At 43.2% G+C, this 14,362-nt stretch overlaps 2 long non-coding RNA genes across 3 annotated transcripts; one reads left to right on the forward strand and one right to left on the reverse strand.

The window, feature by feature from the left end:
* Positions 1-133: 133 nt before the first annotated feature.
* LOC138112284 (uncharacterized) lies at positions 134-2,914 on the reverse strand. 2 transcript variants are annotated; one of them, XR_011151637.1, is made up of 3 exons: positions 2,881-2,914; positions 2,346-2,398; positions 134-412 (listed from the first exon to the last, which is right to left on the reverse strand). It is a non-coding gene; the product is annotated as an uncharacterized lncRNA (long non-coding RNA). The 2 variants fall into 2 exon arrangements; XR_011151638.1 differs by lacking the exons at positions 2,346-2,398; positions 2,881-2,914 and adding an exon at positions 578-1,259.
* A 546-nt stretch (positions 2,915-3,460) lies between these two features.
* LOC138112283 (uncharacterized) lies at positions 3,461-14,119 on the forward strand. Its single transcript, XR_011151636.1, has 3 exons — positions 3,461-3,650; positions 12,421-12,545; positions 12,649-14,119. It is a non-coding gene; the product is annotated as an uncharacterized lncRNA (long non-coding RNA).
* The last annotated feature ends 243 nt before the right edge of the window (positions 14,120-14,362 follow it).

Here is a 14,362-nt window from a genome sequence, read left to right on the forward strand (position 1 = left end):
AAGGAAGAAAAGAAGTGTATTCTGTCTTTTACATAATGATGGGACTAACAAAGGTCAACTGGTTTGTGAATACTAATGAGGGTATTTCAAATAAGTTGTGTTCACTGTGCTCGAAAGCAGATAAATAGAAACATTGATTGACTTATTTTAACATTTATTAGAACTCAAAGATAATTTTGTTAACATGACAAATGCAAAAGTACAGTAAGAGAGATGTACTAGCACTTAGGAATGCAAGATAGTATTAGAGGGATAATATCTCTAATGCATATTTCAGGTGATACATTTAACCTGATAAATCTCATTATGCAGGACAGTTCCTACTATCATGAAACATGGATAACTTCTCTGCTGCTCTCATTTGGCCGTCAGCATTTTGATAGGATGCCAGAAGACAAAAAGCTCCTGAGAACTGTTTGAAAATAAAAGGATGGAAGCTGCTTAGAAAAAAGAATTAAATTGTCAATGTCTCCTTAAAGCATTAATATAAATATTTTAAATGCCCTTAAAGTATTTGAATTTAAGTCCAAATTATTTAAGGGTTGTTTTTTTTGTAACAAGCACGAAATCACTTTACCTGAAAATCCCGAATATTGATATGATTGCAATAATGAAATATCATAAACCATTCCTTCATTTCAAATTCCTTCGAATTTCAAACAAGGAGATATTGTAGATAGAAGGAGCTGTCACAGGTTATTCATGGGTTTGTACCTTCCTGGAGGAAAACTTAGCTGAAAATCATGGAAATGAACATCTCAGCACACAAAGAGGACTGAGGGGAGAGTGTGGTGTGTGGGGACCTTGTGGGAGGGAGCAGAGGGGTGCACAGAGTCCCTGCTGAGCTTATTGGGGTGGCTTCCAGGGGCTGAAATGTGTGACTGCTGGACTGAAATCTTCCCCCAGCTCTGACTTTGCCAAACTCCTTCCCACAGCAGGGAATGCTTTGCTGTCACTGTGGATCTTCCTTCATCGTGGGACACACAGCTGGTTTCATATATACCTCTAGAGAAATACTTATGAACGTCCAACCTGGATTTTATTTTAATAATTGTAATTCAATGAGAAAGGTGAACAGCATATATGTATCAAACCTGGGGGCAGAGGGAAAAAAAGGTGCCTTTTGTTTCTTTGGAGCATCTGGGCAAAAAGCCAGGCTCCACCAAGGTCTTTGGCAAAACTCCCATTAACTTCAGTTGGGCAAAGCTTTCCCTCTTGACCCCAGGTCACCTGGCTGGTTCCTGATTTTAGCTTTTGCATTTCACTTAGCTTATAATTCAAAAATTAAAATGGCAGAACCCAATAAACTGCTTTTTAACTTATGTTTGCGTGCATGAGAGCAGGAGAGGTGCAGTCAGGCTCACATTTGGAGCTCCCTCAGCCTGGATGCAGGCAAGCAGTGCCTGGTGGCTGGAAGGGGCTGGTTTTGAGGTAGGTGTGGTGGCCTGGATAGCAGCACATCCCTCCAGGGAACAAGGCAACCACAAACCCCATTCCCCGAGGCTCTGCACAAATGTCAGGCCCTGTCTGTGGCAGCAGTGTAACTCAATCAGCAACATTCCTCACTTGGAGACAGTTACATTAGAAATCTCTTTCCTTGAATGGCTGTTTCATTTCAACACATAATACTTCTTTTTTCCAATTTACCTCAGGTTTTACCTGTTTATCCTTTTTCATCTTACAACAACCACCCGCTACTTTGCTCAATCAGATCAAATGCACTGCAACAGCACATTTAAATTCCAAACCTCTGTCGGGAAGCCTGACCTGAAACCTCTCCTGAGTAAGAGAAGTTAACTTTTCCTTCCCTCCAGGTATCATTCCAGCTGCCAAAAGAAAAGCTATACTCTTCCAGGTGGGAGTGTAGATGAGACAAGTGAGGTTTCTAAGCCTGTGGAAATACAATCTGGATTTACATGTACACATCACACTTGCCTTTGTTTAAATATTCCTCCTCCTAGCAATTGTAAAAGTAGACTTAAAAAACACTTTTCATTTCAAGTAAAACAATTTTTTTTCCTTAAGGTGTTATTTTCTTTTTCAATCTGCAAATCCTATTTAAGTCTCTCTAATTGTCCTTCCCAAAGAGCGATGGAAGATGGTATGCAGTGATGGTGTGGTACATGAGCTATATAAAACCAGTGTGTGACCCAGCCACAGAACTGCTAATTGCCACTGCCCATCAGTGAATGTGACCAGCCTTGCTTCATGCCTCCTTGTAGCCAACAGGGAGCTTGTGATCCTTTTCCCCCCCCACCGTCTCCTCTGGCTCCCAGTTCTCTGAGTGGGTTGAGGAAATGAGTCACATCCAAAATAAGAGGGATAAAAACATTCTGGGGAATTACCTTCTCCATGTGAGACACAGCCAAGGTCTTTGGTTAAATATTTTTATTTGGCTCTGTATATAAAGAAAAAAGTTTACACATGAGAGAGGGAGTGACAAGCAATTAGTTACACAATATCCAGAGATGTATAAACACCTATAGTCAGTTTATACAGCTGGGTGCGTGTTTCGTAAATTGCACCTACAGTACGAAGGCCCACGGTAGGAAAACCAACTGGATGATAGTGTTATCACCAATATTTCTTGGTAAATTAGTGCTTAATACCATTTGTTGTGTTTCACCACTACTAATGGGTAAATCAAGTTCTAATTAAAACAGGAAAATGGGTTGATGCACCAGGACAGCCTTGTGAGAAGTAATGATAAGATAAAGTAATTTAAGTCAAAACTAAATTAATCTTAATTGCTTTTACAATACTTTCACAATTTTTTGCTGTGATAAAGCACATTTTAATGAGATTGATTAAGACATTTTTTTAAACTAAGAAAAAGTACAAGCAGAACTAAGCGCTGGTTTGATCACCGCGGCATCTCACCTGTGAGGTTTGTACAGCCCTCAGCTTGGGCTGGGGAGGGGGGGGATGGGGGGGGGGGGGGGAAGCCAGGACTAACCCAGTCAGGCTCAAGCGCGTTTTGAGGGAGTATCAGCTAATCCTTATCCATAGGCGCAGCTCCCGATGGCCATTCTCCCGCCGGCGCTCAGGTGCGAGCGGGTTCGCATTTGCATTGCAGTGAATACACTACACCTGTGGCACTCCTGACGGAAAACCAGCGAGAGCTGCGGTACGGAGTTCATCAGCGCTCGGTGCGAGGATCTGGTTGGCTTTGGAGTTTTGTTAAACAAAGTTCAGCTGAGCTTTCCCCCCCGCATCCTGAGGGCGCTCGGCGGGCAGAGCGGGGCCCGCCGTCTCCAGGTGAGCCGTGGTGCAGGTGCGGGCGGCTGAGGCGGCTCCCCGGCCCTCCGGAGCCCCCGGCAGCGGCCACTCTCCCGCTTTTCCAGCGGGGCGGACCTCGGGGCGCTGCCCCCGCCCCGTGGCACCTCCGGCGCGGCCGGCCCCAGGCACGGGGCGGGACGGGACGGGGCGGCGGTCCCGGAGCCAGCGCGCCCGGCCCCCGTGCCCTGCCCGCCGCGGGAGGAGAGCGCGGCGGGCCCGGCCCCACCTGCGGGGGCGGCAGCGCGGGCAGGACGGCCCGGCGCTGGGGTGAGCCCGGGGCGGCCGGGCGAGGTGAGGAGCGCTGCAACATGGCCTCCTCCTCCTCCTGCTCCTTCCCCTCGCGTCCCGCGGCACGGGGCGGCAGGGACCAGGTGAGCGCACAGCCCTCGGGCGGGGTGAGGGCGGGCGTGCGGCACCCGCGGCTCTTTCTGCTTTTCCTCCTCTTCCCTCCCTCCGCCTCCTCCTCCCTCTGCGGGGCAGCGCGGGGTGAGCGCCCGGCGGCTGCGAGCGGCGGGTCCGGCGGGAGGGGAGCGGGCTGTGCCCAGGTGCGAGGCTGGAGCCGGGAGCGCCGCGCTGCTCTGCCTCTGCCGGGGCAAGGGGTGGCCAGAACGTCTCCCAGAACAACACGGCACCCCGCGTTAGTGCCCCCGCTCCGCGGGGAATGCGGCGCTTCGGGGCGCAGGTGTGTTGCGTGTCCTTTGCGTGTCTGCCTTGCTCGTGTTTCACGCCTCTGTCATGTGGCAGCGATAGACTTGTGGGGTAGAGGCTGAAACCTGCCCAGATAAGGGCTGGAGGCTCCCCTATCCCTAGCTGGCCCCGCACCCAGCTGTGTGTGGGTCGCTGTAGGGGATGGTGAGGGCTGCCTCACACCCGGGCACCTGGGGGCTGCTCAGGGGCATCCGCATCAAGCCACCTTCAGCGTTGCTGCAGGGCAGGTAAAGCGAAGGGGCTGTTGAAGGCTTCATTTCACCGTGGCACAAGCGGCCACAGGAATTGTTTTTCTCCCTGGCCCTCTCTCCTCCGCAGGGGTTAGACCCAGGCCACAGGGTCAGGTGAAGGAGCTTTGCTGCTGTAGTCGGTCTCCCGCAGGTATTCGATGTGATCACTCTGTTTATTGCTCTCACAAATGCTGCCTCGTGTTGTGGGTGTGTGGACTGGTCCCACATTCTTCCTGATGAACACAAATGGCATAATCCATTTTAACTGTGAAGGCTAGTGTTCTCAGGGCAAAGAAAGAGCATATTTTGGCTTCTTACACAATGCCTGACTGGCAAAATGACACTTCTCCCAGTAGAAGTAAGTTTAGTGAAAAGGGATAGGGAAAGTATGATAACTGAATTATCTCTCACCACCACCCCCTTCCCACCCCCCCACCCCCCCCCCCCTTTTTTTTTTTTTGGGCTATATGCCCAGAGCTCCTGAAACTAAAACTGAAAACTTTCGAGATTAAAGCTATAATTAATCAAGGCTGAATAAGCTTTATTCTTTCTTTTTTTTTTTTCCCCCTAAAGTTGGTATCTTTTGAATCATTAGACTTTCCTGCTTTTAACACTGCTTTTGCTACTACTTGAAGCACTTAACTGGACACAGAAAATTGAATATTATCTCTTTTACTGTAGATTGTTATGGTTTCTCATGTTTCTCCCTCAAATCTGTGTGGTGTTCGTGCTTTGAAATGGAATGTAAATTACCACCCCAGGAGGACTGACCAACTAGAAATAAGTCACTGCTCTGGCAGTCAGGCCCTCTAAATTCTGGCTGGGCAAGATGCTGTTCCCCCTGCCCAGCCCCTCTTCTTTTTGTGAGTCTTTTGTTTTGAAGGAAAGCTCCCAGAAGAAGAAGACAGTGCTTCTTACTGTGGTGTCAGAGCTCCAGGCCTTTTTGCCTCTTTTTCAACAGTTGTCTCAAGGATAAAGGGAGAAAATGTGACCTTGTGTGTTCACAAAGTGGGCGGCTTAAAAACTTACTCTCTGAAAGGTTTGTAACCTAGGCTGGCTTGGAAGTGTTGCATTCTTAAAGAAAGTGACTGTTCTCAGTCTCCAAATTGTGTATGTTACATCTTGGGCTTGGAGTAACCTCAGGACCAGTGGGCAGACTCAGCTTGGCCCTCTGATCCTTCGGTCCACCAAGGGCAGCAGATTTCCCATTGCTTTGGGAAGACTGTTAGATCAGGCTCTAAATTTTGGGTGTCTTTTTGTATGGTGGGTGTGTAAGATGCTCAGACTTTGAGACACTATTAATGCTCAGTGTTGGAAATGGGGACAAGCTTCGACACAGTGTTGGTTGATGAGTTCCTTACAAAATTGTTTCTGCCGCCATAAATCTCTCTCTGATTTCTGTGGGAATTGGCTAATGCTCATTGCTTGATTTCTGTTCTGAATGATACTGTACTGTCATATGCTGGTGCTCTGTTGATACCTGCCAGAAGATGAGGTTGGGGATTTCCATTACTGAAAAACCTGTCACCTCTCCCATCTTTTCCAGATCCTAATTTATTGGTCACGTTTTTCTTTTTGGAGATAATGAGCTCTATCTGTTATAATGCACTGATTTGCAAAAATCATGTGAATTACTGTGTGACTAAATATTTTCCTTAAAAAAAAAAAAAATCTAGTTACAGTTTTTCCTAAGACAGTTTCCAGGATTTGCAGAGCCAAAATTACTAATGGCATAAGAAAATAATTTGTTATTCAAGGTTGTTTATAGTCCTCCAGTACTTTGCTGCCGATTGTTTGGATGGCCCTTTGGTATTTATTTCACTTCAGTGTTTTCCAAAATGTTTTGCTCAGAAGCCTGTGTTTTTAAAACGTGACAGGAAGACTAGAATGTACATTCTTGTTTTACTTCTTTTTGTTTTGACAGCTCTTGGCCTCAACACCGTGAGTACTATTAGAGTCAATGCCTAGAAGTTAATTATGCTTGTAGGTCACCTACAGTGCTGTGTTTTGTTCCAAAGTGTTTCTAGTCGGTGTATTTAAGGTACTGAAAATTTGGGGATTGTAAGAGATCTTTGAACTTCAGAAATGACAAACTTTTATACTTTTTGCCACTTTTAGCTTAAAACTGGGGTGTTTGTGGGAAGAGAGGAGACAGTGGTCAAGTTGGTGTGCAGGGGGAGGAAGAAACTTAAGTGCTGTTCAAATATGACATGTTATCAAATAACAAAAATAATAATTTACTCCTAAAATGGAAGGTTTATTTCCCGGAATAAGCTTTTAAGTGTGATCTGTAAGACTGCAAGTCCAATCATAGCTGTCCCGAAAAACAATAATACATGCAAATGCTCTTCAATCATTGAAAACTTTGGGGAAAATGGCAGTTTTGCAGTTAACTAAAACTCTAACCAACCCTCCCAAGCCCCTGCCTGTGTAGCATACAGACCAGACCACCTGAGCCTCAGTTCTAGACAATTGTTCTATACAGGCAAATTCCCTCCCCTGCTGTTTACTCTGGTTTTAGCCTACATTTTTAGCAGCTTAATTTTTGTTGTTGTTTTTTTTTTTTTTTCCCCCACCACTCCATGCTCTTGGACTTCTGTTCTTATATATTCTGTTTCTCAAAATTCAGTGCTCTTGACATCATGTAGAAACTATTGACATAGTAATCCAGTGGGTGATTACCTATTAAAAGTTATTTTTGCCACTCTCTGTTGTCTGGAGTGTGTGAATATTTCCCATATACCTTAAGTTTTGTGATAAGCTGTTGACAATGGTACTTGTGCTCCTGCTTGGCATGGCTCTTGGGATGAGAAAATAAGACCTGGCATGTTGCATTAATTCTGAGAAAAGCGTGGTTTTGCAATCTTTAATCAGGCAAAGTTTCATTAGCTCTTTAAGGGAGTTTGGCAAGGACTTGGCCTAAGAAGACTTTCTTCTTTTCTTTTTTTTTTTTTTTTTTAAACAGCTGGTGGCACTTATTAGCTTTCTCCAGAGGCATGGAGTGATGTAGAATCAGAGGCATGAGGGTAATATTTTATATTTCTGTGGGTTTTAGGCTTGAGTTCTGACATGTGTAGCGTTAAATAGCTATTTATGATGCTGACATACCTAAGAAGGGGAGTTTTGAAGCTTGAATTTTCCAAAACAAATCCTTCAAAATAGTTTAAAACATATTTTTTCTTCAATTTGATAAAACTAGTTTAGATTCCTTTCCTTTCTTCCCTAAAAAATTTTGGAAATTGGGCAAAAATGGGAAAGGAAATGTTCCCTTTTTTTTTTTTTTGTAATCTAGGGAGGAGGGGGAAAAGTAGTAGTAACTGTTACTGTCATATTCAGTAGTCACTAAATGCCAGAACTTTGCTACTCTTTTGATGGGTTACATGTGCTGTCCGCTGGTTGGTTCTCGTCACTTTTGCTCTCTCAGCTGTTGAATGACATCAGCGTGCACATAAAATACATAGAAAAATAATAGTTGCTCACACTGTGTGTTTCTGCTGCCCTTGCCATGGTGATGCAGCTACAGGCTCTGTAACTCTGAGGAGGATGAAGAGGACAGCAAAGAAAATTGCTTCAATAAAGTATTTATTAATGTGATTGTGAAATCCTGAGAAACCTCGCTGTGCTTGTGTCAGTCATTGCCTCACTGTTCATTTGATGGCTGTGCACTCCTAGAGCCTTGCCCAGTTTTAGTAGCCTCTTGAGCAGAACCCACCCTGCTTAGTCTTGGAGTAGTGCCTGCTATTTCTTCTCTACTCCCCTGGGATATCCCACAAAAATGAATCTACTCTTAGCTACTTGATTATAATGAATTTCTTAGCTTAAAGCTTCAGTTCCCAGTGACTCTTTGGAGAGGAAAGGGTACCATACTTCAATCACTTTTTAAAATTCAGGAAGTTGTTCTCCTCCAAGGGCATGCTGAGGTTGGTGCCCTTCAGAGGAGAAATTCTTCAAACTTTCCATATAATATCTGAGGTATGCATCGGGACTTTATCAGAAGGTGTTATTGATCCTATCTGATCATGACTTGGAAAATGCTGTGAGCTAATGAAAGGAGTCCTGCACAGCTGTAGCCATGCGTATTTCCTTTTGCCCTGTGTGGTACTGCTAAAGCAAGGCCTGGCTGAGCTTCTGCACTCACCTGTTATTACCTTAAACAGGCTGTGATGACAGCTCCTTTTAATTGGAGAATCTGAAATAACATTCTGCGATGACAGAGGAGTTGATGGCATATGAATGTTGTAGGAGAGCTGGTTTCTTCATGGAGACTGGGTTTTTAGGTTTTAAAACCTCTGTGATATTTTCCATCTGTTTTGGAAAACACTTTTAAAGGAATTTTAATAAAGGTAATTTTCAGATGATGTGCACAGACCAGGTGTAAACTAGTTTTATGATCTTTGCATGCTGTTGTTACTAGTACCGTATTTTTAGCATGTCTGCCTTTTAAAGAAGGAATATGGAATTTCTAGCTTCCATGACAATTAGTTTGCTCTATTACAAAGCAGAAATCGTCATGGTTATGAATGACCACACCCTGGCCTAATAACCAGCAGAAGTTCCTCTGCTTTTATTTCTGTGGGGTCATATTTTCTGCCTCTTCCTGTATTGAGGGTGCTGATGACGTAGTTTGTGAGGAATTCCTTAGCACTAGGAAGATGTTCAAGCAGCTGTCTCTGTTTTTCTTCTGAATTTAAAATGTGGAAGTCTGAAGCTGCCTGTGGTGGGAAACCTCCCTTTTCATAGACATGTTATGCAAACAGCTCTAACTTGGTTTTGACCCATTTTACTAATCTGTAGATTTTGTTGCATGTGTCTCACTCTTAGAAGATTATCTGCTTTTCTGTTTCTTGCCCTCCTTTTTTGGGGGTGGGGGGGAGGGCAGGGTGTGGTTTGTGTGTGCATGGGGATGATTTTATTTAAGATCTCCTTTCCATCCTGTAATTCCAGACTTGTTTCTGTCCATTTAATAGTTTAGTGCTGCCTTGGCCAACAGAGTGGTTTCTGTGCAGATTCAGTTTCCTCAGAACACCTGTTCAGCTTTAGGTCGCAGAAAATTTATCCCGAGGCTGCTGGACTTAACTGTGCAAAGAACTCCTGGTCACACTGCAGAACGGGACTGACAATGCTGGAAAATGATAATTGCTTTTTAGCCTTTGCTCACTGAGATAATTTGATCTATGTGTGGACCCACAGGTGATTTTAAAAGCACAAAAGCCAGGCTCCTGGGAGGTGCAGGTGCTGCTTATTGAGGAGAGTTAATTTGAGCAGTTAGAATCTTTATAACTTTCCTCTTCTTTGGGAGCTTTCTGTTTCTGTTGTGGGGGAATCTCAAGATGCTGATTCTTTCTCTACTGGTGAACTGACCCTTTTATGGAGGTGGTTTTGGGGTTGATGTGTGATGTTGGGTGAGGAGGTAAAGAATGATTCGTGTGTGTGGTGAGGGTGGAGTGTGCAAGGTCAAGTGATGCCAGTGTGCTCTTTAAATTTTATCTTTGTGGTATAATGGAACACTGGGAACTGAACAGAAAGGGCAAGTCAGCTGGTCTTCTAACAATCAATACTGCATTCAGGGAAAGCAAAAGGGCATCTAATTATAGGTGTAAGTATTCTGTAATATTAAAAAGTAGCAGTAGTAACATACAGTAGTTATCATGTGATGGGTATTAAGGGACAGGTTAATTAACTTGGCCAGACAAGGAGTAGTACTGACTTTATCACAATCTCTCAAGGGAATACTAGAGGAATGAATAAAGTTGGTAACTTTCTTAAAACTTAAACATTATTCATTACTTACCCTCCAGTGACCTCATTATTCAGTGACTTACCCTCCTGTTCTGTAAAGGCAAACAGTTTATTGACAACCCTAAAAATAAAAAGAGGGGGACTCTCTATGAGTATTTTAATATTTTATTCAAACAGATAAATTGTATTGTGTTTTATTTTGGTGGGTTTTAATTTGGTGGGTATCTCAGGCCATTTCTGTAAGTCAAGATCAGCAGAGATTAGAGTTCAGGCACAGCAATTGTGTTATTTCCCCATATCTCCACTCATATGAGTGTGTTGTACAACATCCCAGGTGCATAAACTGGTACATGTATCACCCAGAACTGTGGAGCAAGTTGTCTTTAAAGTGTGGTAAATAAAGAAGACAAAGATGGAAGATGTTCTTAACAGCCTCTCACACTTAGCTGAGAACATTACACACACCCAGGCTTGCTCTCTTGAAGCTGTCGAAGATTTTAGGCATAATAGCTACGAAGAGATTGTGTTCAAATTTCACTGGGCTTTAAATCAGTGAAAGTAATGACTTCTTGTGCCACAGACACGACCCCACTGTGCAGGTGGACAATCTAGAAGTGTGATTCAGTGTTTTAAATCTCTGATGGCAGAACCAATTTCCTTTCATATTCCTTTCTATATCGGGATTCTGCTGTCTCCTGTTCAAAGAATATTGCAGAGAGAGCACATATGCATTTGTCTGAGAGGGCAAATAATTTCACAGGTCATGACTTTGCAAATGCATGAGGCAGCCTTACTCTGTGATAGGAGCCTCTACTGCGAGTTAGTTGGAGTGAATAAGGAAAAGGCCAGGGCTTCCTGAATGGCATCCACCTCGTAAACATTTGCCATGTGAAACAGCAGCAACCAGTGCAGGGGCTCAGCTTTTATAAATGGGAGCATATGTAGCTCACAAGGCTGATCTCAAGGCTGTCTTGGTCTCAGACTTGGTGCTTGCATCCTCAGCTGGGAATTCAAGCTGTGCCATCAACGTGTCATTCAGGTGCCTTACTTCCAAATACTCTTACACAGCAGAGAACTTTCCATGTTTTTTGTTCAGTTTTTTTTTTCTTTTTTTCTGCTCCCTCCCTTAGTGCATCAAATCTCCTGTTGAGCTCTGTTGATGCTTGCAATCTGCTAAAAACCCTGTTTATTTTCCTCCACCCTCTGTTATCAGTCTGTGAAAATTTTAATTCAATAAGGTACTCTTGCTCTTGAGGTTTTTGCATTATCCTTTTATTGATACCGGTTAAACTTTACAGCCTTTAGTCATTTTGGCAGTGTAGCTCCCAGCACAGTTCTGAGAAGTGTTTTGTTGCTGTAGCTGGGGAGAGAGGGGCTGCAGGACTGTTGTGGCAGGGAATGGTGGGGGAGCAGGGCAGGTGCTTTGCTACCTGACTTCACTGCTGCAGAAGGTGTTATGTAAATAGACCAAGCCTTGCCTCTGATTTCTGTGATGTAATGTTTCATAAATAAGCACTGTGGTGTTGGAAACCCAGGTGTCAGAGGCAGCAAGACAAACACATTCAGAAACAATGGGACAAGTCTGAAGGGTGATATGCTTTTCCAGCAATCCTCCTGTAGGAGCTAATCCTGCATTCTAGGGAAATTCACTGGAAACAGCATCTTTCTGGAAGGGAATGAAAAATTGTGGCATGTTCACGTGCACCTGGTTTAGTGGTTGGAAAAGCCTGGGACCAGCAATGAGAAGGTCAGTAAGTCCCAAATGAGGCTGTTTTTATCAAGTCTCATGGATAACAGCAATGGTTTCAATATAAAGATAAGATACACAGTCTGCTGTTCTAATTGAATCATAAATCAAACTGGTCCAAGAAAAAAAAAAGGGAAGAATGCAGATACATCAGTCTGTGTCAGCTCAGCATTCCTTCCTGTGGGTGGCCTGTATTCCTTCTCATGGGCTCCATCCCTGCAAAGCCGCTTTGTGATCCCAGCCTGATGTGGGTCAAAAGGGGAAGATTGTTAACATTCCTCCTGCCCCTCTCCGTCACCATCAGCAGCTCTCAGTGGGTATCAGTCCTTTGGGCTCATGTGGGAGAGGACAGTGGAATTCTGTGCTGCTTGTAACTGCTCTTCCAAATATTTCTGTCTCTTATCTGGGCAATAACCCAGCTCCCAATTTTGGATGATTATTATGAATTGTGATTGATTTAGTAATTGCATTGCTGGCATACTAGTATTTTCATATTTTATTTGCATTCATGTGCCCATCAGGATGTCTGTGATCCAGCTAAACAAGCAGCTTTTGTCCAAGAAATCATAATTCTAGGTAGTGTTCTGCTACTGCCCTCAAAAGCTGTCTTTTCCCTGGTTGGCACCTTGAATGCTATTGATTGTGGCTCTTTCTTCCCGCTTTAATGATGGTGCTGTATTTGCTTTGATACTACAATGGTGAATTTTGGTTTTACAGGATAGAAACAACCATATTTTTTGGCTGAATTTAAACTTCTTTCCAAGCGAAGTGTACTTTATTCTGGAAATGAATTCTACTGGATTGTTATAAGCAGTTTAGAATGGCTCATTACTGGGATACAAGTAGGTAACAACACGGCTCTGAAGTGATTAAGGGCTTTTCATTTTGTGTTGTATTTGTTCCAGACATCATAACTCTAATGAAATGCATGTGTCTTTCTTGCAGTCTCCTTCTCTTGTCTTAAATGTGTCCATCTTCCTAAAGAACATGGTGTTGTCAAGCAATGTTCCCTGGATCAAACTCTGGAGCAAAGGAAAATACAATACTCAGTAGTGATCTAGAGCTTGAAAAGCGAATGCACAAAGATCATTAACCTCACACTGAGCTCAAATATATTCCCTGTTGGGGGGGTATATTCCAAATATGGTTATTACAAAGGTTTAATATTGGGGAGAAAGAAGGTTTAGAAACAGAAACAGTTTTATGTCCCCACTGTAGATAATCTTTACTGAAGAGGGTTGTGTGTGAAAAGATACTCCTAAGTAACAGCAAGTTCTGTAAAGCTGGTGCATTTTATGTTTAATGTTTATTTTATGCCCTGTTTTCCCTACAGTTAAACACAGTGTATTGTAACGAAAGAGGGTAAAGTATTTAATTTAGTCAGCCACATGGTGTGTTTAACTGGACTGTGACATTTAGGCAACAAAAATGGGTGTCATTCAGATTGCTCCACGGAAGGAGAAGTAATGATCTTGGACACCTGTAATTTCGTCATCTGCTTATTTTGGTGCCAGTTCCATGCACTGCAGAGGATTTTGGCAGTTCAGCATGATAATCATGTTAAGCCTTCTGCATGAAGGACACCAGTATCTGGAAAACACTTCAGTAGTAGTAGTAAATAAACCACTCAAACATTGTGATTTATTATGTAAGACTCCTTTGTTCTTGTTTGTATCAGTTGTTGCTGATGTAAGTGTAGCACATCCAGCTGTGGTAGTTGCTCAGAGCCCTTGCTAGGGTTTTGGTCAGTTAAAATTATATACAGTACTGCTCAGCACAACTCTTTAATAACCTTGGAAAGCACTGATATAAGTTATGTATTTTTAAGTATTATGTACAAACAAGTTTGACCTTCCTGGAAATGTATCCATGCATTATATTGATTTTCACGTAGCAAATACTATTAAAATAACAATAGTGGAGCATTTAAGAAATGGTAATAGATGTTACTATGACTGTCATAAAGGATGAACAGAAAATGTGTGACTGCTGCTGTGTGATCACAGTCAGCAGTTCTGAGTGCACCCTCTGCTAGCACTTCTGTCAGGGCCAGGTGCTCAGTTGCTGGTTTTGTTAAGGTCCATCCACTACAAATGCTGTCTTCCATGGCTGCATGCAAGCTTTATTGGTCGCTCTTGCTGTGTGTGATGCAGGTGTTGCTGTCCCCTTGTATGTATAAATGTGTTTGTCTGTGGTGGCAATGAATGTGGAACAGAAAACTGGTCATTGCAAAATAGCCTCTTATTTAATGAACCATGCCAAACAAAGCTGGGGTTCAAAATCCTGCTGACATGGATAGAAGCCCTGATTCTGGGTGTGAGAGTTGGTCTCTTTGTGGCTGACATTACAGTAACCTTTTCTCTTTCAACATCAATTTATTGTTCTTCTTCATAGTGATTAGGTAGACAGTGGTAAAACTTGCTTGTCCTTCTCCTCTCTTTGAGTAAAAGCACATTTGAAAACTGATTTTGTGGTGGTCAAATATCTGTTCATAAAAGCCTATAATTAACATCACAGGAGGACTATACAAGAATTTGTTTTACTCAGAATCCCTCAGCTTCTAGTGAAATGTAATACTTGTGTCCTACTGGAATAAGCTGCATTCTTACCTTCCCAAGCCCATTGAATTGCCTTCCAATAAAAAAAACAAAAACCAACC

This window comes from Aphelocoma coerulescens, chromosome 6, assembly GCF_041296385.1.
Source record: "Aphelocoma coerulescens isolate FSJ_1873_10779 chromosome 6, UR_Acoe_1.0, whole genome shotgun sequence".
Lineage (NCBI taxonomy): Eukaryota > Metazoa > Chordata > Aves > Passeriformes > Corvidae > Aphelocoma > Aphelocoma coerulescens.